This window comes from Equus przewalskii, chromosome 20 (assembly GCF_037783145.1).
Source record: "Equus przewalskii isolate Varuska chromosome 20, EquPr2, whole genome shotgun sequence".
In the NCBI taxonomy this organism is placed as follows: Eukaryota; Metazoa; Chordata; class Mammalia; order Perissodactyla; family Equidae; genus Equus; species Equus przewalskii.
Window position 1 is genome coordinate 41,454,174 of NC_091850.1, and position 26,293 is coordinate 41,480,466.

The 26,293-nt window shown below is 36.7% G+C and overlaps 1 protein-coding gene across 9 annotated transcripts in view; it reads left to right on the top strand.

The window, feature by feature from the left end:
- CDH18 (cadherin 18) overlaps positions 1–26,293 on the top strand; it is a 905,084-nt gene that overhangs the window by 696,630 nt on the left and 182,161 nt on the right. The window contains exon 1 of one of the 9 annotated variants that reach the window (XM_070587167.1): positions 18,095–18,282. The exons of the other annotated variants lie outside the window; for them this stretch is intronic. The gene's annotated coding sequence lies outside the window, so the exon portion shown is untranslated. Of the gene's footprint in view, positions 1–18,094; positions 18,283–26,293 lie in introns of those variants that run through there. 9 annotated transcript variants of the gene reach the window in all.

Here is a 26,293-nt window from a genome sequence, read left to right on the forward strand (position 1 = left end):
GAAAGAACTACATGCCTCCATGTTGATACATTTTAATTTCAATATTATAGTGACTGAAGCATCATGGGAATCTCTGAAGATATGTCCTAGTATAAAGATTCTTTAAATATGCAAATCTCTTAGACAGTTGTCTGTAGAAAGTGGTAAGTGGGGTTATAAAACCAAATACTCATTATTCTCTCCAAAGCCAAGATCTTTTGGTAATTTATGCTTAAAAGACCTATTACTGTGTAATTAAACATCCTCAGAATGAATTTAGTTGAAATTGTGCTTGCTTAAAATGACTGGAATAAAATACAGATAAAACAGTAAAAACTAAAGAATCAGTTGCCATGGATGGGATGTTACACAAGAAGTGTTGGGATAGCAGTTACTTATAAAGGTACATTTTAATAGTATAACTTTTCTTCTATCCTCTCATTTGTCATGACTCTATTTCAAAATGTCTCCTATTATTTTCAATGCAGACTAATTGTAATAAGAAACAAATATAATAAGTTTGTGCCCAAATAGAATTGTGAGTGCTTATGGTTAAGATCAGGACTTTGGATCACTTTGTTTCCATTGTTAAAATGTACCTTTGGGTACTTACGATGATTTCCAATAATGAGCTGCCAATGAAACTTGCTTTCTATTATGTAAACCATCTATGAATGACGTTATCCAGAGAAATGAATTGCGTGACTCTTGAGTTACTATATTGTACATAATTGGTTTAATGAAGTCTGTATTGTTTTACATTGAAATTCCATAAATCAGGATGATGAAATATAAATCTTGTGAATAATTTATTGTTTTAAAGAAGTTTTGCTGAGGTAACTATTTCATGATGTTTGCGTAATGTATAACAACAGAAGAGGAATGCCCATTAAAAAGTGATATTTTAACATTAACTACCATTTGAAAGATGCAGACTATGAAAGAATAAACTAGAGATAACAATGAAATATAGAAGCCATATAATATATTTGGCCAGAATCATGTAAGAAGGCTTATTAGTGTAGGCTTAATGAGGATAATTTTATTTGAATATATTATTTTTAATTCAGCAGGAAAATACTTTTAGATTTATTAAGTGAAGGAACCATTTCAATGTTCATGAAAACAACTAACCCAAGCAAGGCATTTTGAGGAAGACTGCTGAATGAGCGAGCCTTATGAAGTGGCAGAGAACCAAAGTCAAGAGAAATCTGGGCTCATTGGTTGTTTATTAACACTAATCTCAATCCTAGTCCAGTTAATCTAGGGTAAACTGGACTAAAAATAAATCAAAGGGCCAGCCCGGTGGTGTAGCAGTTAAGTTTGCTTTGGCGACCCGGCGTTCTCTGGTTTGGATCCTGGGTGCAGACCTAGGCACCACTGGTCAAGCCATGCTGGGGCAGGCCTCCCACATATAAAATAGAGGAAGATGAGCACGGATGTTAGCTCAGGGCCAGTCTTCCTCAGCAAAAAGAGGAGGATTGGTGGCAGATGTTAGCTCAAGTCTAATCTTTCTCAAATCAATAAATCAATGTGTTCAAGCTTTCTATACCTCTTTAGAAACTGCAGAATTTCTGTCAGATGGTGACAGCAGAAGCTGAGTGATTGAGTTGCAATGCTACAAAAAGGAACTACTTCTCTTGACTTAGCTCAAAGACAAAGCCACAAATCCACCATGTATCTTTTTAGGATCTTAGAATGGGAATTACACAAGAGGCAGGTGTGCCATTTTTAACTGAGAATGCAAATCTCTTAATGGTCATGACATTTCTACCCATTGATGATTCTCTCTACTAGCTATTTCATAGTCAATAACTTATGAATTACTTCACCTTATTTTAGATATTGCATATGTGTTAAGTTCTGCCTGTGTCTATTTCCCACAAATATGTTGAGTCCTCCTCATAGTCACCTCTGGAAACATGGAAACCTAGATTAAAATCTGATATCAGGGAAAACAGAGGGATATGTGGCTTTACAAAATCTTAGTTAAGCTTTATTTATGATTGTTTACCTGCTAACAATGGTGAATATCAGCTATTTTGATGATAAATAGCATGAAACATACACATCAGCAATGGTCACTCCTAGTGTTGCATAAATCATGTGTACAGTGGCTTTTTGCCACACACCTAATAAAGACTTTTAGGACATTTATGCATTTAATATTGATGTGTTTACTTTTTAACTTGTGAATCATTTTGATTATAATCTTTATATATTTTTACTTATTAAAGAATGAATATTTAATTGGAAAATATAGCAGCTGAAAGCATTTCTGTTGATAAATACTACATTTAATTTTCAGGTACATAAAAATAATAAGACTAGAAAGACTGCATGTTAATTATCTACGGAGAGCATACCAGATATTGCTTTCTTCAACACTTCAAGTATATTTTAGCATTAGAGTAGTTTCTGCTACGTGTCAAAAAAGGGTGGATATTGGCTTTCAAATCTCTTCTCAGTCAAATTCTTCTGCACTAATAGCATCTATTCCACAGGGCACAGGACACTTGACATCAAATAAAGCACATTGCATCGAACGGTACTTCTCAGTTCTAAAGGCACAGATAATATCATTACTTATTTTTATAAGACACTGTTGGAAATATAATAAACAAACTGTTTACTTGACCTGACTATGAACAGATTAAGATATTTTGTCATGTTATAGTTTAATTAATATAATGTAGTAATTCATGTTTATTCTTTTTCCAAAATACCAAGGTTTATTCCAAAATGATACCTCATGGTCAAATCCTAAGATGTTACTTAGTATCATAGTAAATTGATCAAGTTACTTAAATTCTATGCTTCTGTTTCCTTATATATAAATTTAGAATGATAGTGCCTAAATCCAATGGGAAAATTATTGCAGTACTCTTAGCCCCATCCTTGAAAAAAATGTAGCTACTTAGTAAAGTTCTTTTGTTCTCCTCTATTTCACTTAAGATTGAGAAGAATATCTGAAATTACGTAGTGCTCAGACTAAGAGTTTGAAATAGTCTTATCTGAAGTAAAAAGCATAATAATTTTGTTTGGAAGAAGTTTTTAATCCACATAACTACACAAATCTTTTTCAGGTGCAAGTTCCATTTATCAACTTTTATGTAGTTAAATTCCTTTTCAGATATTTTAAGGAAAGCTTTTACAAACATTATAAATAAGGGAAATCTACATGTAGAAAATTTGGAATAATGATTTAAAAGGAAATGTTAGACGATAAAACAACCAAACTTTTATCTTCAGAATTGACTGTCTCAATTCAGAATAGTCTCTAGCTGAGATAAATTGGCTTGCTCTCTGCGAAACAGTTGTCATTAATGTGCAGGTCTTGACCTACAATAGCTTTGATTCTTGAAAATGACCTTTCCTTAACATCTTGTAGCAGAAATCAATCAGCTATAAATATGCACTCACTGGAAGGCCTTCTTAAGTTTCTTGGGATCTAACTGAAAACAAAGTTTCCAACATTCTTTCTCCATTGTAAGTGAGGTAATTAAATTCATCAACAGTTGGTTCTATTTAACCTCTTTAAATTTATTTCATTTCAACAATGAACAAAACAATTGTTTGTGGAAGTTCACTATGTATGTTTGGATAAAAAGATATAAATCATCTTTAAAGGTTTTATGGATTTCAATATTAATTTCACATAATTCCATATGAAAATCTACTTGAAAATAGTTTTGTTTTACCAAAAGCAATATTTTATGTTTATTAACAGCTAAAAAGTTAAAATATTTAAATTATGGTCTACAGTATCTACATAACCCATTCCTAGTTGATATAATGAAAATAACAATAATAATTGCATGCACAAATAATTACAGATACATTTTAAAATAATTTTCCTACAACTGACTGCATAATAGACAAAAGCACCTAATTAGTGGCCTCAGTCCTAAAGAATTTGTTCCTCTTACAGAAAAATGGAATGTATTAATTCAAAACTGTGTCATATCATCAATTTACTGAAAGAAACATTAGCTCACTTTCTCTTCTTTAGGGAAGAATTCTAAATAGTTCCCGGACTGCAGTGGAATGTATAGGGGTTAACAGCACAAAAAGTCCATTTTATGTAGTGTTTAAGAAATAAAGAATCAAAGAACTATAGTAGACACTAGTGTTGGTCCACTCAAGATCAACATTTTACCTTCCTATCAGAACTCTGATTATGTTCAGTGTAGCAACATAATTAAAAAGCTAAATTTCCCAGCCTTCCTTTAGTTACTGTGACATAGTTCTGATCAGTGAGATATAAAGGAAAGACAAGAGGCCTGCCCGGTGGCGCTGCGGTAAAGTTCACATGTCCTGCTTCGTTGGTCCAGGGTTCACTGGTTCGGATCCCGGGTGCGGACATATGCGTCACCTGTCAAGCCATGCTACAGTAGGCGTCCCACATATAAAGTAGAGGAAGATGGGCACAGATGTTAGTTTAGGGCCAGTGTTCCTCAGCAAAAAAGAGGAGGATTGGCAGTAGGTATTAGCTCAGGGCTAATCTTCCTCAAAAATAAATAAATAAATAATAAAGGAAAGACAACTGGGGATTTCTAGGAAAGTTTTGATATCTCCATATAGATATGAATGCTTCCTTCCTTGGGCTTCCCTTCGTCTGGATTTAAACACCTGTAATGATTGGAAGTCCAGCAACCATCTTGTGATCATGTGACATACACACAAGATAAAAGTCACAGGTAAAAGATTGCTGAGCAAAAGACTGGCAGTGAAGTCACTCTGGTTAGGTTGTTTTTATGTGCACACCTATACAATGCTGATACCTAGACCTTTGTGAAATGTGCTTTGCAAACCGAAAAAACACCTTCACAGCACTGTGCACGGCCCACGCAGCTCTAGAGCAGGATGCCAGGATTGCTTTCCTTCCTCTCAACCCCAAATCCATGTTCCAGAGAAAGCACACTACCTTCTGCATAGGAGTAGCCATTTTACAGTTTTAGTGCTAATACAAAACTGGAAGAGGAGATTTTTCATATTGATTTTAATGAATTATCAAAAGTTATGTTACTCGTTGATTTTTGGGGAACCAGACAATGGAACCAAAGGTAGTTTTCTCTGGTACTCCATTGATAATGCATATCTGAAAAATAATTTGCTATCATCAAGAAGCAGCAAAGTACTTACAGACACAATAGATGTCAGATAACTCTACTACTTGGTAGCAAGGAGGTCATCATCTCCCATTGACACGAAGAGAATTAATAATATCTATCAAATTTAATTCTATAAGTATAGTTGTAAAGAAACAAAATTATAGATTAGTGCTCTTTGTTAGTCAGTTAAACTAGTCATCACAGCCTTACATGGATCCATATAATTGAATCGACTTGAATTGGACACTTAAGTGAATTTTATGTTGCGTAAATTAAACTTAAAGCTGTTAAGCAAGCAAAGAAATGAAACCAGTTGAATCTGCTTTTTCGCAAACATGAACTTTTTGTGACAAAATTGACCAGCTGTTACCAGAAAGGGAAAAAACTAATCTCATTGACTATAAAACAGTAGTGATATCTTTCCCCATCAAAGTGATAGGAATCAGTGTTGGTTAATTGTAAGCTACTTTATCCTATTTCTTCCCGCTAAAATGCAGATTTGTCTTCTTCCTTCGTAACTTCACTAAGTGTATCCTGCAGCTTAATAGCAACTATTGAGGAAAATGCCAGGGATTAATATATTGGTGTCTCCAGTCGTTAGCCAACAGCCTGGTAAATATATTAACTACATGAAAATTAAATGTTGAATATTGAATAGATGGATGATAGAAAATGTTACAATTGTCTTGTTTTGTCTTTAGACCTGATTAGGCATCACCAATGGAATTCAATTTTTCCTCCAACCCATTAAATTTATTCTAAGATGCTATTTCTTCCCCTGCCCCAGGATGAAATGTACAGCAATCCCATTGACTCCTTAAATTTTTCCCCTAATCAAATATCTTAGATATTTAAAATTAAATCTAGACTGCTTTAGGACAATATCATTTTTATCTATCTGTCTGTCTATCTATCTATCCATCTATCTATCTCCCACCAACCTCTATATCTCAGCCAAGCATGACTTGTGCCTAATTTTTCTGCTTAGGCTGTTACCCGCTATCCTGGCTTATCCTGCCCAGGCAAATGTCTGCTACAATGGTTGGTTTCCTGTACTCTTTAGTCAGAACTAATCTCTCTGATCTTTGAGCTCCTTCTTTGTGGACCTTGTAAAACATAGCGAATACTCCTTTTGCTCAGGTTTTAATTCTTCCCTACTTTGAGAGCTCCTTTAGGGCATGAACACAATCATGTAATCATTGGCCTCCACACTGGGTCCCACACAGTACCTTACATGTGGAGCTATGATTCTAATTATCTTTTTTGAGGGGATATATTATCTAACTGACTACAAAATTAAGTCTATAAAAGTTCTGTAGAAAAAAATGATTTATTCTCATTGTGCCTTTTGATGTTTTGTAATTAATGTTATTTTTATTATACTGTATAACATGTGCCTGATCTTTGGTCTTCTATAAACATCTTTTTTATTTATATATTTCTATCAGTCACATAACCTTCTAATTTAAGACTGCTCTCAATTGATTGCCAGAAAGTTAGTATGTAACTGCTGTTAGAAACCTAAGTAGGGGGTCAGCCTGGTGGCACAGCAGTTAAGTGTGCACGTTCCGCTTTGGTGGCCCAGGGTTCGCCACTTCTGATCCCAGGTGCGGACATGACACTGCTTGGCAAGCCAAGCACTGTAGGCATCCCACATAGAAAGTAGAGGAAGATGGGCGCAGATGTTAGCTCAGGGCCAGTCTTCCTCAGCAAGAAGAGGAGGAATGGCAGCAGTTAGCTCAGGGCTAATCTTCCTTAAAAAAAAAAAGTATTGGGGACATCATTAAAAAATCATTAATAAGTTGCAAGGTCACAAACAGCATTATTCCTAAGGAACAAAAATATGTTTTATATGTATAAAATTGAAAATTGAATTCCTAGAATGCAAACTCCTTGAGAACTTCTCTTACTCATCTTTGTATCTTCCGTAATGATTAATGCATTGTGTGATGTACAGAAGGCAACACTATTTATTTTTATAGAAATAAAGTATGACTTGGCAAGGGTGGTTTACCAAATAACACCAGTTTCTAATATTAACTCTCATTTTATGTTATTACCATCATTACTTCATTTTTCAAAACTTTTCCTGTTTTTCACATATTGGATTTAGAAAGGTTGAACATTTGAATCAGAAAAGTATAATGAAATTGTGATTTTTGAGAATATTTATTTTTTCTATTCTTTTTTTCTCTCTCTCTCATTTTCCTTTTCTTTGGTCTTATGTGCCTAACTCTTCCAACTTTTTGGGATGAGCCTTTGCTTTCAATCCAAATAAATGGCTCAAGCTGCCATCCCAGGAAGTGTGGGAAGAAAAGTGTTGTCCCTAGTCTTCTGAAGCTTCCTGATGTGAAAAGAAGAGGCAGGAAGAAACTTATCCTTTGTTTGCCATGTCCTAACTCCCAATTTCAGCTCTAAGGGCTGCTATCTTCTCTCTACTTCTGCTGGAGAACAGAGTCCCCACTTCATCATTGCCCGAAACACTGCTAACACAGGATTCTAGGGGAACCAGAATTGTCTGAAGGTTGAGGGAAATGTCGGAGGTAATTACCAGCTTGCAGAGAGTAATCAACTTGAAGCAGGAAATTAAATATTGCAAGTTCTTCATTAATTGTTGTCATAGGATAGTTAAACTGCCATTGTATTTCAAAGGAGTCCCCTCTCTTTCACTCTTTAGGCCACTTTTTCTTGTTTCCATGTTTTCAACATCTTCCAGAATGTTCCACAAAAAGTCTATTGTTATGCAGAGAAATATGGACCTTCTTATACCTCATTTTTGTTCATCTGATGCCTACAAGGGGACTCCACTCTTCTCCAAGTGACAGTACTGGAGATTGCTTTCTCCTAAGAATAATGTCCTTCCTTCACAGAGACACTTAGCCAACTTTTAAAATACATACATTTCGCACATTGCTAACTAATTATTTCTCAAAACATGCACAGCTTAGTTAAGCATTTTAATATTTTAGCTTATTTCTCATCCTTTCTGATCTCTACTAGCAGTTAGAATTTTTATTTACAATAATTTACTCACAACAATCACTATTTGTTGTATCTGCATTTCTTGGCCCTTGCTTCTTTTCCTTCTTCAGCTTTTTTTCTCACTATATTTCCCCACTTGAGTCTCTCAAATTTCTTACTCTTTTCTAAAAAAACCAATGATTTCCTAATTCTTCCTCTGAGTCTAATGTAACTAAGGATTTGCACTGAATGAGAATTGTAGAGAAACTGTTATAATGGTGACAAGACCCACAGGCTGTTCTTGTGAGAAAAAAATAAAAGTGCTTCCTACTGGGAATATTCAGGTACACAAATATATGCACAGGCCCTGGAGTCCACCGAAATGTACTGACGGGCAGGCTTTGCCATCGGCACACCTGTGCTTGCAAAAGACCCACAGGAGACTGTCATTCTTAGTTTGTGAAGCATTCATCCGTAGCAGGAGTAACTTAAGTCTTAAGAGATAAGGGCTTTATGGTCCCAATCCTTCCCTATGTAGAAGCTGTACATGAGGTTTGCCTCAGAAAATTAAAATAAATGCAAATAGGTCATATAAACAGCTTTGAAAAGCCCTCTGATATATATATATAAAATTATAAATTATATATAATTATAAATTTTATATAATGATAAATTATATGTGTATATGTGTGTGTGTGTGTGTGTGAGTGCAATACAGTTATGGCCCTCAGTTGAAATTTGTTCTACATTCTCAAAGCATTTATTCCTGCATTCCTTGATGTTAATGAATATTTATAATGCCTTATATGTGGCATTTCCTCTGCTAGCTGAGCATTTATGGTTTTGCTTAGGGTTTTACTAACACTGCCTTTACACACTCGAAATGCTCAGCTCCCTCTAATACCGTCACTTGAAAACAAATCCCGCAGCAGCCTTATGCCTGTCAAAATGGTTCATTGTTCACATCGCCTCAGTCCTGCAAACACTGGGGAGCTGCTCTCTCCAGATGACTGTTTGATTGCCTACTAGATGCAGCTGATTGATAAGGGTAGGAAACCCAAAGAAGCAGTATTTTGTTTAAAGCACTTGATGGCTGTATGTAAATACTGTAGATAATATTGACACCTCAGGCTTCTCCAAGTTCACTGAAGACTCAGGCAAGTTGAACTTCTCATGCAAATAGATTTGATTTTTAGAATTAGTTTTTCTCTATCCGATCTTCCTTAAGTATATAGCATTTTATATCTAAGGGGTAGTTCTCAATCTTTATATTGCCTCAACATTTTCCATTTCTCACATCTGTAACACATTCTCTTCAGGAATATTAAAAAGGATGATTCTAAATGGGCAAAAGGGAGAAAGTATTGGAGAGTAGGGCTGGAGACTAGAATATGCGGCTGGCCTGGAGAGTGTTCAGAGGCTTAGGGGGACTGTGCTTGGTGGGTGGGGCTCCCTCCCAGGACAAAGCTAGGGCCACTCCTGGGGGCCGCAGGGGCACGATGGGCTCCACCCCCCCAGGGAAGTGATCACCAGCAGACTAAGGGCTGCCACCGCTTCTTCCTACAGTCTCCCCAGGGCATATTCCTTCTTTCAGGGCTCAGAGGTACTATGTGCACTTACATGGGCCTGGAGTGATCTTGCCCCAGCATGTGCACCTGCTTCTGTCTCTGCTTGCGGTCCCACCAGCCACTGTGCTTGGTGTGTGGGGCTTCCTCACCAGGACCAAACTAGGGCCGCTCCTTGGGGCTAACGGGGCCTCTTCCTACAGTCACCTGGTGCACATTCCCTCTTTTTGGGCTCAGCAGTACTATGGACACTCACGTGGGCCTGGAGTTCACTTGCCCCAGTGTGTAGATCTGCTGCTGTGTCTGCTTTTGTTCCCACTGGCCACTGTGCATGGGGGCTGGAGCTTCCTCATCAGGATGAGCTAGGGCCACTCCTTGGGGCTGCAGGGGCATGGGGGGCTCTCCTGGGGGAGGGGGAAGGCAATTACATTTGGGCTAAGGACTGCCACCACCTCTTCCTTCACTTGCCCTGGGGCATATTCCCTTTATCAGGGCTGATGGGTACTATGGGCGCTCCTGTGGGTCTGGAGTGCTCTTGCCCCAGGGTGTGTCTCTGCTGTTGTCTCTGCTCTTGGTCTCACTGGCCCACTGTGCTTGGTGGGTGGGGCTTCCTTGCTAGACCAGGATCCTAGCGGGAGCAGGGGCACAGTCGGCTCTCCCTCACTGGGAAAGGAATCATGAGTGGACTAAGGGCTACTGCTATCTCTTCCTACAGTCACCCCTATGCATATTCCCACTTTAAGGGCACTCATGCCAGGCTGGCAAGCATTCCTGTGCATGCACAGGGCTACTGGGGGAGGGCAGGGAGTCTCACCTATCTCCACCACTTCCCAGAGGGCGAGTCAATTCTCCCTCAGATGTATAGCTGCCTGTGCCTCTCAGACGTCCTGTTGTGCTGTGTGGGCTTCCTCCATTGGTCAATGAATGTCCGTTTAGTTTTAGTTCAAAAGGGGGAGGGAAACAGGGGACAGCTCACTCCACCATGTTGCTGATGTCACTCCATCTAGTTTTTTTAAAGATCATTTTCAAACTATTGGAAGTATTTTGTTATTTACTGAGTCAAATTAGACATCTACAATATGGAAAACCACTTCTTTCTTGACCCTTGGATTCCCAGGATTACTATCATAGATTTTATTCTTCTATATATCTGCTAAATTATGACGCAGTGAGCTATAAACTAAACAATAGCAAGTCTTTGACCTCAATGTGCAAAATTAAAAAATGGTAATAATATTCTTAGGAAAATAGATGAGACAAATAGCATATTTTCAGAAGTCTTCCATAATTTAAAATATGGGTCCACGTCAATCATTTCACCATATAGTCTCATTATCAAGAATGTGACCAGTTCTGGAATATAGGTTGGAGTTTCTGGTTCCCAAATGAATACAGCTCTTTAAGGAACTGATAAAATAGTCCCTGAGTTGAATAAGACAGGTATACATAAGCAGATATAGATAAAATTTATCTGAGATGAAGAAGCTGCAGTATTTAAAAATGTTCTCACTTGCCACGGACAGAAGAAAGATTCCATGTGGATATCCATAAGGCATCCCTGACTAAGAGACCTGAAGCAGACAAGACTAGAAACTGCTTGCCTAGACAGGGCCCATGTTCATCTGAGGAAGATGAAAATGGGTCACTGAACCAGCACCTTAAAGACTTAGATGGGGGCCAGCCCCGTGGCCGAGTGGTTAAGTTCTCATGCTCCGCTGAGGCGGCCCAGTGTTTCGTTGGTTCAAATCCTGGGCGCGGACATGGCACTGCTCATTGAGCCACGCTGAGGCAGCGTCCCACATGCCACAACTAGAAGGACACATAACTAAGAATATACAACTATGTACTGGGGGGTTTGGGGAGAAAAAGGAAAAAAAAAGAAAAGAGACTTAGATGGATTGACTCTTCTTTCCCTCTCTGGGAACTCATGGAATACACTCAAGGCTGCCCACATGACTTTTTTGTTTGCTATTCTTGACAAAACCTTTTTATTACCATGCCCATCATGGGAGTCATTAGAGTGAAAGGTTTTACATTTTTCTTGTGAGCTGAAAAACTTTTTTGTATTCTCTTATTCTAGAAATATTGAACTTTTGGCCTTATATTTTCTTCCTTTGTTCAAAAGCTAGGGGCTTTTTTCAGGAGTATTCAATTATACCTCTGTGTCAGATTTCTTCTAATGATTTTCAATCATATGTGAGAAAATATTCTCAGATTTATAAATAAACCTTGAATAAAATGATCCATACTATAGTTTGCTAGCATCCTGACTAGTAAAATGGAATTCTTTAAATCATGTGTTAAGTATTCAAATATAAACCACTTATGATAACCAATATGCCTACAGTCAAAAATGAATGCATATTTAATATGTAAATTTGTATTTAAAAGTACAATTTAAATAATGTAGCAATTTAATGTCATTCTGTTAACATGAATTACGTGAAATACACAACTGAGATTGATCTATACCTAATTATTCTCATTCCAAATAAACCATGCGATTTAATTTCCTTTTGTATTTGAAAAGTCATAGAATCACCCACAGCAACTGGTAAATATTGGGACATATGTGAGAGAGAGGTCATATTTTTAGAACCTAAAACAGGTGATATTTTCTACTTTTCTGGACATTTATTTTTTTAATAGGCATTATATCATGTGTTTCAACTGGAGCCTTCAGTTATTTCTATTACTCATACAAAAGCAAAATTACTCATTGTAAGATTCTGATTCATTCATTCAGTCAGTATTTGCTGCGTTCCCTGTATGTGCAAGATTGTGAAATGTTAAGTTTTGTTCAGTTAATGCAATAACATCAGGATCTAAATTACTGAAAGCATCTTCCTTTTGGATTTTAAAAAATTTACCAGGAATCGAAAACAAACTTCCAAACTGGCCCTCACAGTTATTCAAATGAACAATGTCCATCACATTTTCCGAGTAGAATAGGACAAATATGTTTGACCTTTTTTGAAGCCACTTTTATAAATAGTAAATACGTTCAGTCTTACTGGAAACAACTGGGTGGCTCCTGTGATCCCTTTATAGATGATAAATCATGTTCAAGACAGGATTCAACTGAAAAACGTTGTCAGTGGCCACAGTGTTTAGACAAATTCAGCCCTCTCTGTCAGTAAAGCTTATGTTGATTATGCAACATCCCCTTATTCTCAGTAGCATATCTTGCCAATAAAGTATACTGATACGTACAATTCCTCCTAGATTAATCATGAATGTATTTTTAACCTCCAAAGCAAAATACAAGCTTTAAAAAAAGAACATTTTGGAGAATTTATTTACATGAAAACTTTAGAGAGATGAAAAAAATCTATACTTAAGCTAATAGTCTTGATTAAAAATTAATTAACTTCCATGGAATCGTGACTACCACATCCTATTAAACCATTTTTAGATCATAGCAAAACAGAGTAATGAGACTGAGACTGACTTGTCCCATAAGATATTTATATATTACAAGGAATGAGGTTACCCCAAGAATGAATAATCTATTATGGCTAACTGAAACACGGATCCTGCATAGTTACCTGATTTTTGAAATCTATGAAATAAAGCACTTGATTTGCTTTTAGTAATTAAATAGTCTTTTGTGTGGGAACATGGAAAACTATGTGGGTTAAGAAAAGTCCCCCAAATTCGAATAAAAATTCTGGTTCTTAATTTACTTCCAGTGTTTCAGTTTAAAGGAGCAGTTACTTGAATGGGATGCAATACTGTATTTTCTTTGATTCCAGAAAACATCTAAAAGAAAAAAATCACTAGTGAGCTCTGAAGTACAAGTTTATAGAGGAGCAAACATGGAACCCAGATTCAGATGAGAGAGCTGCATTCTGCTCCACGGTATACTCCCCATGTGCCCCAGTTAAGTCACTTCATAATCCTGAGCTTCAGTTTTCTCTCATGTAAAATGGGGATAAGAATGCCTCCCCTAATTTCCTGTCAAGGTAGAGGTGACTATTAGAGAACTTATACACATACAGACGCACACAGAGACACACATGTGAAGCTCTTTATATACCAAGGAATTATTATAATTTAATTGCAATAAAGTGATGCAGCAATGGATAAATAAATAAACGTCAAAATATATAATCTTATTTGACAGTAGGTAAACAAAGCGGTGCAGTGAACTACATTTTGACTTTTAAGTTTGAGGCTATATTCCAGGTTTGGATTACAATGTTAAGATGAACTCAGTTCCAGAAGTTGTTTATCTTTCTCACACACATAAGGAAATTTACCTTGTAGTCACAGTCAGTGGGTGCTGTACCTGGTGCTTGCAATAACTTCAGACTTAGGCTTTTAGAGTTGAAATAATCCAAAGCGTCAACTTGGAGAGCACTAACGTCTTCCTGATTGCAGCCCCCAGGATGCTGATTGCAATGTGGAAGCCTGTGTAAAGGACAAGCCCCTGGATCATTGTCAATGAACTTTGGAACAATAATTGCAATTTTGTGACTATTTTTATAACTGAATGTATGTCAGGCAAAAAATATGGAATACATTTTTAGGCTTTCAATGTGTCTTAAATTTTACATGGAGTAGACTAGCTATTTCTGTTGTATAAACAGATCACTAATCATTCATTGGTCTCTTTCTGGATAGCAAGATGATATTTAATATTCAAGAGCCCTGCATCCTTAGATTTAACACTGCAGAGATATTTTAAAAATTATCCTTTGTAGCAAAGATACAACATAACCACAATTTATGTCTCTTATGTGTCCTTGTTCAATAAACAAATCATTAGTTTGGAGACAGAATGTCAATACAGAAAAAAAATAATTATGAGTGTTTCCTTCCAGCAAATTGCTGCATTGCTTTCTATGCACACACAGAGCTGGGGCTATGATTCTATTATTCATCCCTTTCACACGCGCATGCATGAATGTGTGCACACAGTCACACACCAGGAAAGAGATATTGTGTTGTCCCACAGGCAATCAAATGGAATAAAAGAACAAAGCTCTGAGTTCAATCAACACTAATTACCTGAGCCTCCTGTTTGAGACCCTGTCCTAGGTGCTGTTATGCAGTGTTCTCAAGCTGTAGCAAGAGCTCTTCTCCTCATTTCTCCTCTAGATGTCTTTCTTAAAGTGTCACCTAAGCCTTCTCACCTTACTGCATTATGTAATCAATCATGCACAGTTGCTCTTGTCATTCATTTATTCAATAAATATTCATTAACATTCAATAAACATTCATAAACATTCATCTCCCACAAAGTGCCAGAGGCTCTAGCAGGCAATAGGAATAAAAGATAAAGATTACTTCCCCCACACATATAGATTAATTATGAATTAATTTGAGAATCCTTGTACTGGTTACTGTAGCAATATGATTGTTAAGCTAGTGAAATATAGACTCAAGAATACTAAATATCTATTAATATTATCAAAGATTGTATTTTGCTTCTTCAAGACTTCCTTAGTCTGTTTTAAAATATATCCAAACCATTTTTCTTATTTTCTTGTTGCCAGATAATTTGCAAATCCAAAATATATGGGCATATGAAGGAAAATACTCTTAATTATTGCGTTCCATCATTAACTTTCATTACAAATATTTTATTTAGTTTTTCTAAATAGGGTTTTGGTTACTTCCTCTATAGTTTTTGGTCACCATTGCTCAGAACAGACTTTAAAACAGTGGAGAATTGTGGGGAGAACGTGCAGCTTGAGAAGATAGATAGCCTGAGGACCAGCCCTGGTGGTCTAGTGGTTAAGTTCAGCACACTCCGCTTCAGTGGTCTTGGTTTGGTTCCTGGGCATATGGACCTACACCACTTGTCTGTCAGTGGCCATGCTGTGGTGGCGACCCACATACAAAAAGAGGATCCCCCATGTTGGCAATCGATGTTAGCTCAGGCAAAAGAAAAGAAAAGAAAATAGCCTGGAAACATTAAATATTTCCTTATACTGACTATTGAGGAGACTGGACCTATTGATAGGGTGGTCCCTGGAGTCTGATTTGTGTTTGTGTGTCTATTTTTATATGTGTATGTTCATACTTCCAGATGTAAAGTGTGCAAAAGAGGGAAGTGGACAACTGTTCTCCCTCTGAGATGGATTTAATAAAATTTGGAATGGAACTTGACCCAGCTTGTTCAGCTTCAACTTTCCTGGTAATATTACTTAGACTCATCATCCAATTATATATATATATATATATATATTTTTTTTTTTTATTAACTTATACTTTTTTTAAGATTTTATTATTTTTTCCTTTTTCTCCCCAAAGCCCCCTGGTACATAGTTGTATATTCTTAGTTGTGAGTCCTTCTAGTTGTGGCATGTGGAACACCGCCTCAGCGTGGCTCAATGAGCAGTGTCATGTCTGCGCCCAGGATTCGAACTGACGAAACACTGGGCTGCCTGCAGCAGAGCGCGCGAACTTAACTACTCAGCCACAGGGCCGGCCCCCCAATTATATTTTTTAATAGCTTACAATCTTTATTTTGTAAGCAAATTATAAGTACAGTTTGGAAATATTAAAATAAAATGTTAAAGTGAGACACCAAGAATTTTCTGGAATGGATATGGAGGGAGGTACAGATTATTTATTATATAGATATAATGAAATCCTTCCCAATTAGAAATTCCCAAGAAAGATGCACTTTCATTATTTTAGATGGTTTTAATAGTTTTAACTTTTTTAACTTTTCCAAACATTACATTAATTTCAGTTTTTTTCATGCAATTTCTAAGAAAATTTATTGCTAGTAATTGAAAACTATAGTTTACCTTTTACTAATTATAGAAATGGAGATTAAGAGTTAGTAAGAGTGTAACAAACAGTAAGAGGATTGCTGTTGAAATAATTGTAAGTTTTGAATCTTAATTTTAAAAGGTAAACACTTTAAACTTCAAAGATGATTCAAATGTTATTTTGCAGTGCCCTTTTTTTCAGAGCGTTCTTTGTAGTTTCAAAGAATTTACTATAAGTGCTGAATAAAGCTTTCTGTGGCTCAGAAATTTAGATATAAACTTAAGAGTTTACATTACTTAAGATCAGATAATCAACTTCTCCTTTAATATTGCAGGTATAATCTCTTCCTTTAACCAAATTATATTTAAAGGAATTTTTATAGGTTCTTTTGTGAATAATGAGTCTCTTTTTCTTCTTAGATTATTGCCTTTGCTGAGTTGAAATGGGCAAGCCTTTCCATTTTTTCAAATAAATTCAAATTGCTACAGAGTTATTACTACTTTATTTGATACATGTGTGCAATAACAGCTATTAAAATTACATAGTTTTCTAGATAAACTATGCAATTTATTTTCCTTCATCCTTTGCTATAGTATTTGTAATCCTCCACACAATTGCCTCTACAAATTCTCATCGGTAGGCTGAGGTGATCCTTGATTGGGTGTTTGTGATGAGGAAGATATTTGTGGTATCTGTAGATGTAGTTATAAGTCCTCTGTTTCTCTATGACAATGCAAAAAATAGTGATTTAGCCAATATGAAATACAGTAAGTTCTGTTATCAAGCTTGTTTTGTAAACACAAATGTGTTCCAACATGATTGATATATTAAGGGACAATTTTTACATAATGCAAATTTTGCATTTGTTTATGCATTATTCCATCCATGAGAAACTAGGTGAACACTGCGAACTGCATCCAACTGAGTACACAAAATTTGAACACGGAAACGCCGTCTTCAAACATCCACCAACTATTGAATTGCATATATAATGAACCACATCTACCCACACCTATAAGGTGTGTAAACTTTCCATCCGATTTCAGAGAACCCACCATCCATCACTTGACTGTAATTCAAGCTGCAACTCTTCCAACACTCAGTTTCACAAGCAAACTTCAGGTTTTTTTCAAGGTGAAGTGCCATATTTATTATAGTATTGATTTATTTGTTAGCCATTTAGCAGGTGAAAACTCTTTCTGTTAGTTTTCTAATTTTTATTTTATTTGTGTTTCTGACAAAGTTTTTGAATATTGTGGCCCTGACTCCATTGTCCCCATAAGCCCTGTGTTTTTTATTGTGCAACTTTTCGTTGCGTGGTGAATCTTAGCAGTGTGTGCTATAGCAGAACTAACTTTAATGGTATTAACTAATAACTCCATATTACAAGTACCTGTCAGTTGAAAATACTTCTTGGGGGTTTACTACATATGACATACAGTGCTTTATGCTCGCCACACTGTTTTCTTCTTTCTGACACATGTGAAGTGAGCCATCCTCTCCCATAGTCAGTGTGGGGCTATGTTACAATTGGAGTGTGAAAGAAATAATATATGTTACTTCCAAGCCTGGAACTTAAAAAATCCTGTGTGATCCTCCAGCCATCTCTCCTGCTTTGATTATGATTAATCAGTGTCTAGTCTGAGAATATCTTCCTTCAAATAGAGACAACTTAAAATAGGAAATTGACTATACAGTTGTCTTCACAGCAGAGAAGCCAAACAGGGGATGATGATGTAATAAAGAGGACTGGAGCAACCAAGGCAGAAGATGATGTCACTAGAGCCTATGAGTCAGGGCATTCAAAATTGAAACTAAGGTGTGCTAGCCTAGATAGGTCTAAATTCATGGGGGAAAGCTGGAACTCCTGAAGATGCCACCCAAAGCAGAGAGAGGTGGGGAGCAAAATCATGGCCACTAATATTTTCCTCTACGTAAGTCTTTTGAGAATACTTCCCAGAATCCAAACAAAAAGGAAGTCTCAGAAAGGAAATTGCTTGCAATACAAAGCAGGGCAGAGACAGGCTGGAAATGGATGTGAAAGCAAACAGAAAAACAACCTTAACAGGGTGACCCTTGAAACAATACGTCCTGGGTTGCATAATTAGAATATGGAGGCATTTGGGGTCCCTAATTAGAGGAAAACTATCTTACTGGGGATGATTCCTTTGAGGGAAACAATGAGCTGGTTCTGTGAGTGTCAAACAATAAAACAATCTCAGAAAAGGAGATGAGAATAAAGTGATGAAGCCATTGTGATGGGTTTTGTCTAAGGCCATGCTGACAGGAATAAGAAATGAGGAGCATCTCCTTCTTCCTCTTCCTCTCTCCCTCTAGTGTTCCTTTTGGCAAAATTTAAGAGTGAGTAGCTATTAAAGCTGAAATGCGGCTTGCAGAGTCTGAGGCTTAGCACCAGGAATCAAAATATCAATAAAGAGAAATTTGGAGCTGATACATGATAGCTTAAAAACTGCCACATGTATCAAATGTCTTAAAGCTTTTATTTCCTTCCTCTAAGGCTCAGTCTTCAGGAAATATTGTTTTCCATGTATTGTGATAAGAGCAAAGTTTTGCAAAACAATCTAAGTCTTTAAGAATAGGGGAGTGGAAAATTAATGCATCTTAATTTTATAGGGTAGAATACTACACAGTCAGTAAAAATGATCACTGTAAATAATTTTTATGACATACAGAATATTTAAGGAAACAGTGAATATTCCAGGTTATGGTAATGTTAACAGGCTGTAGCACAGAGAATGAAAATATATGGATCTTCCTCGACTTATGGTGGGATCATGTCCTGAGAGGCCCATCATAAGTTGAAAATGTCATAAGTCTAAAATGCACTTAATACAGTTAATCTACTGAACATCATAGCTTAGCCCAGCCTACCTTAAACATGCTCAGAACACTTACATTAGCCTACAGATGGGCACAGTCACCTAACACAAAGCCTGTTTTATAATAAACTATTGAAGATCCAATGTAATTTATTGAATACTGTACTGAAAGTGAAAAACAGAATGGTTAGATGGATACAGAATGGTTCTATGGATATCGCTTGTTCACCCTCGTGATGGCGGGGCTGCCTGGGAGCTGTGGCTCGCTGTCCCTGCCCATCACGAGGAGCATCATACTGCATATTGCTAGCCCCGGAAAAGATCAAACTTTGAACTATGGTTTCTATTGAATGTGTATTGCTTTTATACCATTGTAGAGTTGAAAAATCATAAATTGAAACTTCTTAAGTTGGGGGCCATCTGTAGTACATTAATTAAGACAGAAGGTTATTTGTCTCCAGATAACAGCCCAGGTTGTTTCAACTGGCGGAGCAACTCAACTTCCTGTGGTCATTTAAGGTCTCACATTTCTTTTACGCAGCTTATTACTCAGTTATTTGTAAAGACATTTTTCTGGTCTGTATTTCAGCTCTTAGAAAGGCAAAAGATGCCAAAGTCCTGGAAATACAGCTAAACTTTAAGATAGTTCTGAGATATTGGTACAATATAAGAAAGCAGTTTCTAGTGATTACGATAAATACTAAACGAGGGTGACTGCATTGGTAGCATAACTACTCAACTCAAGTCTTTGGTGATGTTAAAGAGGGATTTGCATTATCAGAAAAGTGGGTGGGTAAAAAGTCTAAGTATCCTTCCAAATTTAAGTTTCTGCTATCTACAAATTATAAAACATTATTATTTTGGAAGCTTTCTAAACCTTTCAAACTAATAATGACTTTTATTTACATTGCCATTTGCAAACTGAATTGCCAAAGCATTTAGCTACAATCATTTCATATTAATATTTGCTACAGCTAACACCCTTTTTACCCCTATGTTATATGTATGTCGTCTATGATGATAATTGACTGGTAACCAATATAGTTAATGTAGTTAAGCTATGTAGTTAAGCTAACTAGCGACCCATATAGGTACTGCAGTTAAAGTTAAGACATGAAGGTACAAATGATAAGAACCTCCATCTGAAGAAAAATTTTTGGAGAAAAAGATCCAAAATACTATTGAGAATAAAAAAAGAAAGAAAAATAAATGTTATAGAAACAAAACTTTTGGACAAATTATAGATGAACACCTACTGTTTTGCTTTCTTATCCCCTTTCTTTATATTTTTTTTCTTTTTCTGCAACAATGTTTGGGGTGTTTTTTCATTGACTCCTTAAGTGAAAATCAGTTTTTATATAGTTCCTTCATTTCGCAAAGTCAGCTTTTAAATGTCCTGAACTCTTATATTTGCACATCCTTGTAAAGAACATTTCTTATTTTCTGCCCATTAACTTGAACCCCTGTGTTCCTCACCAGATTCACTATGATGTAAACTTATGAGTTTAATATTGTCCCTTGTGCTGCCACCTCAGGAAAAAAAATAGAAGCTGTAATCTAGAAAAATCTTCCTTTTTCCTCTTCATTTTCAATTCAGTTTGTGAGGTTTGTGTGAAATTTGATTTGCTTAAGTGCATGTCTTTGTTGAAAGTGTCATTTGTGTAATGGTTGTGAGGTCAGTCTGCCTGGACCCTAGTCTGACTTCACCCTTTCTGGCTGTGTGAACTTGGGCAAGTAATCTAACCTGTCGATGAATCAATTTTCTCTGTAAAATGGAGAATATAACAGCAGCTCTCACAGCGTTGTTGTGACAATTGCATGTGTTGGTAATTGTAGAGTTTATTGCATTGTACATTATCATAGTATTTTAAACATTATTATTCTGATTACAGGAGTAAGATATGCTTGTGAAGTTTAAACAATGAAAAAGTAGAATACAGAAAGCTGATTAAAGTTATTTGAGTTAATTAAAGAATATATTTCAATAAATCATTTTATAGAGATATTTGAATTCAGTATCCAAAGAAACAACAACAAGAAATATCGGTTAATTTGCATTTCTTCTCACAATTCTGATTAACTTTAGTTTATACATCAGTTAAGAAAGACATAAAAATCACCAAAATTCTGGTTATAAACCAGAACTACGACATTTCTAAATGATAATCATCTGGACTTATCCATAAAATATAGCTTTAATTGCTAAAATAAATAGCTAGAATCACATTAACCATTTTAAAGGACTATTGTAGCTGTTTAAGTATTTCATAAAGCTATAACCTGTTAAGCCTTAATAAATGATTTCATTTCTGATGATATTTAACCTAATCATATTTAACCTAACAATTCATAGAAATTCCTAGCAGTCTAAGGAGAGGCTAAACAAAGAGAAAAGAGTAAATCATAGTGAAAGGTGATTGTTTGTGGATTAGCTCTCATTTCCTCAGTGTCTCAAATCAAAAAAAAAAGATCCCTTAACATAACATAATACTGCTTGCTGTTAAATGAATTAAATCATCCCTTATTCTTGGCTGAATGTAGTGGGCATCACCTAAAGAAACGGCTCATTTAATTATATCCCAAGTAATATGTCTCTTAAGAAAAGTCATTTCTGAAAATAACTGTTTTGATCACTCTTTACTATTTTCTACAATAATAGAGTTTGTCTAAAAATCTTAGCATTTAAAATACCCCTGACCAGAAGATTAAAAACAAATAGTGCCATCAAATATTATCATTAACAGTATCTCTATTCCCTATAAAGTTATGCTTCTGTTTTTCAATACAGGTATCAGCAACATATTTCTTACAGCTTCTTATCTTTCTGTCAGATAATATCTATATTATTATCGTATTGATTTTTCTCACCCACATAACTATTCCTGTGGAGTTTACCTTTCATAAGCTCTCTTGAATTTAAAAAGAACTTTAAAGGAATTAAAACCACCAACCAGTAAAGAAAATTGTACTAAATTACTTGGTCCTTCATTAACATTTCTGAGGATTAAAATGCTTATGAGAATCGTATAGAGAAAAATTGTGAGCACAGGTAGTTTACTTCAGAGAAAATGAAGAGTTATGACTCATTGTTTTCTCCAGTGAATCTCTCAATACCGAAGACATCAGCAGGTTGCCATGAGAGGAGTTGTTCCCTCCCATTAGGAAAAGGAAGTTATTATTTATTTTCAAAGCATTCTTCCAAGTGCTTTAGTTTAATTCTAACAACAGCTCTATAAATGCTGTAATATTATTATCTGGATTTATTTTATTTTATCTTTGCTGAGGAAGATTTGCCCTGAGCTAACATCTCGGCCAATCTTCCTCTATTTTGTACATGAATGAACACCACAGCTTGGCTGCCTACGAGTCATGTAGGTCCATTCCCGGGAAATGACCCTGGGCCACTGAAGTGGAGTGCACTGAATTTAACCAGTAATCCACTCTGTGGCTTTTGATTGAAGAACTCAATCCATTTACATTTAGAGTGATTGTTGACATTTGAGGGCTTAATACTGCCATATTATCACTTGTTTTTCCCTTCTGTATTTTCCTTGTTTCTCATCCTGTGTATTTCTGACTGCCATTTCAGTTTGGTGTTTCTCTATAATGGTTTTCTCATTATTTATCATTTGTGTCTCTATTCTGATTTTTTGTTTAGTGGCTACTGTGAGGTTTTTATAAATTATCTTGTAGATGAGATAGTCCATTTTCTGATAGCCTCTTATTTCCTTAGTCTAAGCAAGTTCCATCCCTTTCCTCTTCCTTGTCTAAATAAACTGTTATCATAACTTATTACATTTTGTGTTGTGAGTTTATGATTAAAATGAAGAGACAATAGTTATTTTTGATGCTTTCCTTCCCTCTATCTTTAAGGTTATAATTAAATGTTTGCTAATCTGTTCTGATGCAGAGCTGCAATTTTCTGATTTTGTTTGTCTAGATGTCTCCTTGCTCAAGGCTTTGTAAACCTTTCCTTTTTTTTCAAGCATGAGGGCCTCCATCATTGATTGTAGGGGGGTCTTATGGTGATGAACTCCCTCAGGTTTTGTTTATCTGGGAAAGTCTTTATTTCTCCATCGTATCTGAAGGATAGTTTCACTAGATAGATTATTTTTGGCTGAAAGTTTGTCTTTCAGAATTTTGAATATATCATTCCACTCTCTCCTGGCCTGTAAGGTTTCTGCTGAGAAATCTGCTGAAAGCCTGATGCAGGTTCCTTTGTAGGTTATTTTCTTCTACGTTGTTGCCCTAAATATTTTTTCTTTGTCATTGACTTTGCCAGTTTTACTAATATATGCCTTGGAGAAGGCCTTTTACATTGATGTAATTAGGAGTTCTATTAATTCATTTACATGTGATTCAAGCTCCTTTTACAGGTTTTGGAAGTTCTCAGCTATTATTTCTTTGAACAAGCTCTCTGTTCCTTTTTCCCTCTGGAATACGTCTAAGCCTTATGTCACATTTCCTAATTGAGTCAGATATTTCTTGGAGAATTTCCTCATTTCTTTTTAGTTTTAGCTCTTTCTCCTCCATTTGCAGCATTTCTATATTTCTGTCCTCTAAATTACTGATTCTGTGCTCCAGAATATCAGCTCTGTTTTTTAAGGACTCAGGACTTTTCTTAATTTCATTCATTGTGGTTTTCATCTCCAACATTTCTGAGTTTTCTTTTTTTATAATTTCAGTCTCTTTGGGGAACAATTCCCTCGGTTCATTAATTTTATACCTGAGATCATTAAACTGTCTTTCTGAGTTTTCTTTAACTTGTTGAGTTTCTTTATGATAGCTATTTTGAATTCTCTGTCATTTAGATTGTAAATTCCTGTGACCTGAGGATTGATTTCTGGGTACTTGTCATTTTCGTTCTGGTCTAGAGTGTTAATAGGCCTCTTCATGTTATTTGATGGGGTGGGGTTTTACCATCACATATTGGTAGTTTCTGGTCACAGTTTCCACCTGCCACCACTGGGTGAGGGGGCAGGAGATGTGTTTTCTGAGCCCTCTGTGACCCATGCCAGATGCTCCTGTCCACTGGAAGCTGTGCTGACAGGGTCTGTCTGCATTTGCCCATTGGCCACTGTGGCTTTACACACATATGCACAGGCACTCTGGCAAGGATCCCCTCCTCCGGCTGACTGGTCAAGCTGGTGCACCAGGTGGTGCCGAGAGGTGCTTTCTTTCACATGTGTGACCCCATGGGCCCCACTCTGCACTCACTGTCTGCCTGTTGGGCTGCTTGGTATGGTGTGGATGCCCACATGACTGCTTAGCTGCCTTGGTGTGGAGCATTACCCCAGGTTCACAGGCAGCTCTGAGAGCACAAGTGTTCCTGCAGAGGGCTGACCTTTCCCCCTTCTCCTCTCAGGGTCCCGTGCCAGCTGCCACACAAGGTCCCAGGCTCTAGATTGCTACCACTTGAGAGTGAGAGGAAATCCCCTTACCTCCTTCCCCTGCCTCCTGGATCTGGGGGCAGGGAGGTCCATCACCTCCACCTTCAGATATGTGGCTGTGTGAATCTCTCAGTCATCTTTTGTACTGAATGAATGTCCTCTATTGGTTGATGAATGTCTTTTTCACTATATCCTAGAGAGGAGACTCTAAGGGAAGCGTTTACTCCACCATGATGCTGATGTCACTCCTCTAGAATGAGCTTTTTAATGTATATTTTATCATGTTATGCAGCTACTTACAATTCTTCAATATGGCCCAGTCCTTAGAGATTAAAGTTGAATTTGTCCTAAATGTCACAGAGGCCCCCTTCATCTCATGATCTTTGATTCATTCTCTAGCCACACATCTAACCACCCTTCAATGCATGAACATGAACTTTTGGCTAACATTCCTCACCCTTCCTTATTGAAAGTGTTTGTGTTCCTTAAAATCTATGCATATATACTGGTTATGTAATCTTCTTTTCCCTTTTCACTAACAGAATTTGCTATTACTTAAAATTTTTATATTGAAACCATAACTCATTTACAATTTTAATTACCCTAAGCTATTAAATATTTTCCATATTTTATGTGAAAAAATTTTTTTCAGCAATTTTTAATGAAATGCATTATCTTCGTGGAGTTTACTGACATAAGCTTCTTTTTGTACTTCCTTGCTACTCCCTTGTATAGAATTCACTCTATGAGTATTGCTCCCCAAACCTATGGGAAATCTACCCCTCCCCTCTTTCCCTAGTTCACTCCCGCTCAGTTTTCGGACCTCATTTCAAGTGTGACTTCCAGATGTGCTGAGGCTCCCATTTCAGCACTTTACAACGTGCTGGGCCCTAGACCAGCAGATTCAGCATTGCCTGAAAACTTCGTAGACATGGAACTTCTCAGGCCCCCATCAGATCCCCACAGATACCTAGGCACTCAGGTCCAGGAGATAGAAATTGATTCTTTTTTTTCTTTCTTTCCTTTTTTTTTTGTGAGGAAGATCGGCCCTAAGCTAACAGCTATTGCCAATCTTCCTCTTTTTGCTTGAAGAAGATTGTGCCTGAGCTAACATCTGTGCCAATCTTCCTCTATTTTTTGTCTGCACGATGCCACCACAGGATGGCTTGATGAACAGTATGTAGATCCATGCCTGGGATCCAAACCCTGGGCCACTGAAGCAGAGTATGCAAACTTAACTACTACACCACCAGGACAGCCCTGCCAATTGTTTTTAACCACTATATTCGCTGTACTTTTACAAGGCCTGGCATAGAGTAGGCACACAGTAAATATTTGCTGAATAATGAATACACCACTTGGTTTTTTTCTTTGTCCTTCTTGTTATCCTATAACCTTGTTGCTTTGGTCCTTTTATATATTATATATATATATATATATGAATAAATTTATAGACATACATTATTGGGATATATTGAATTTTCCAATAATACGTATTTTCCTTGCCTTTCCTCTGGCAATGTAACCATTATAAAGATTGCACAGGGGCTGGCCCAGTTGTGCAGTGGTTAAGTGCGCATGTTATGCTATGGTAGCCCGGGGTTCATTGGTTCAGATCCCGGGTGTGGACATGGCACCGCTTGGCAAGCAATGCTATGGTAGGCGTCCCACATATAAGGTAGAGGTAGATGGGCACGGATGTTAGCTTGGGGCCA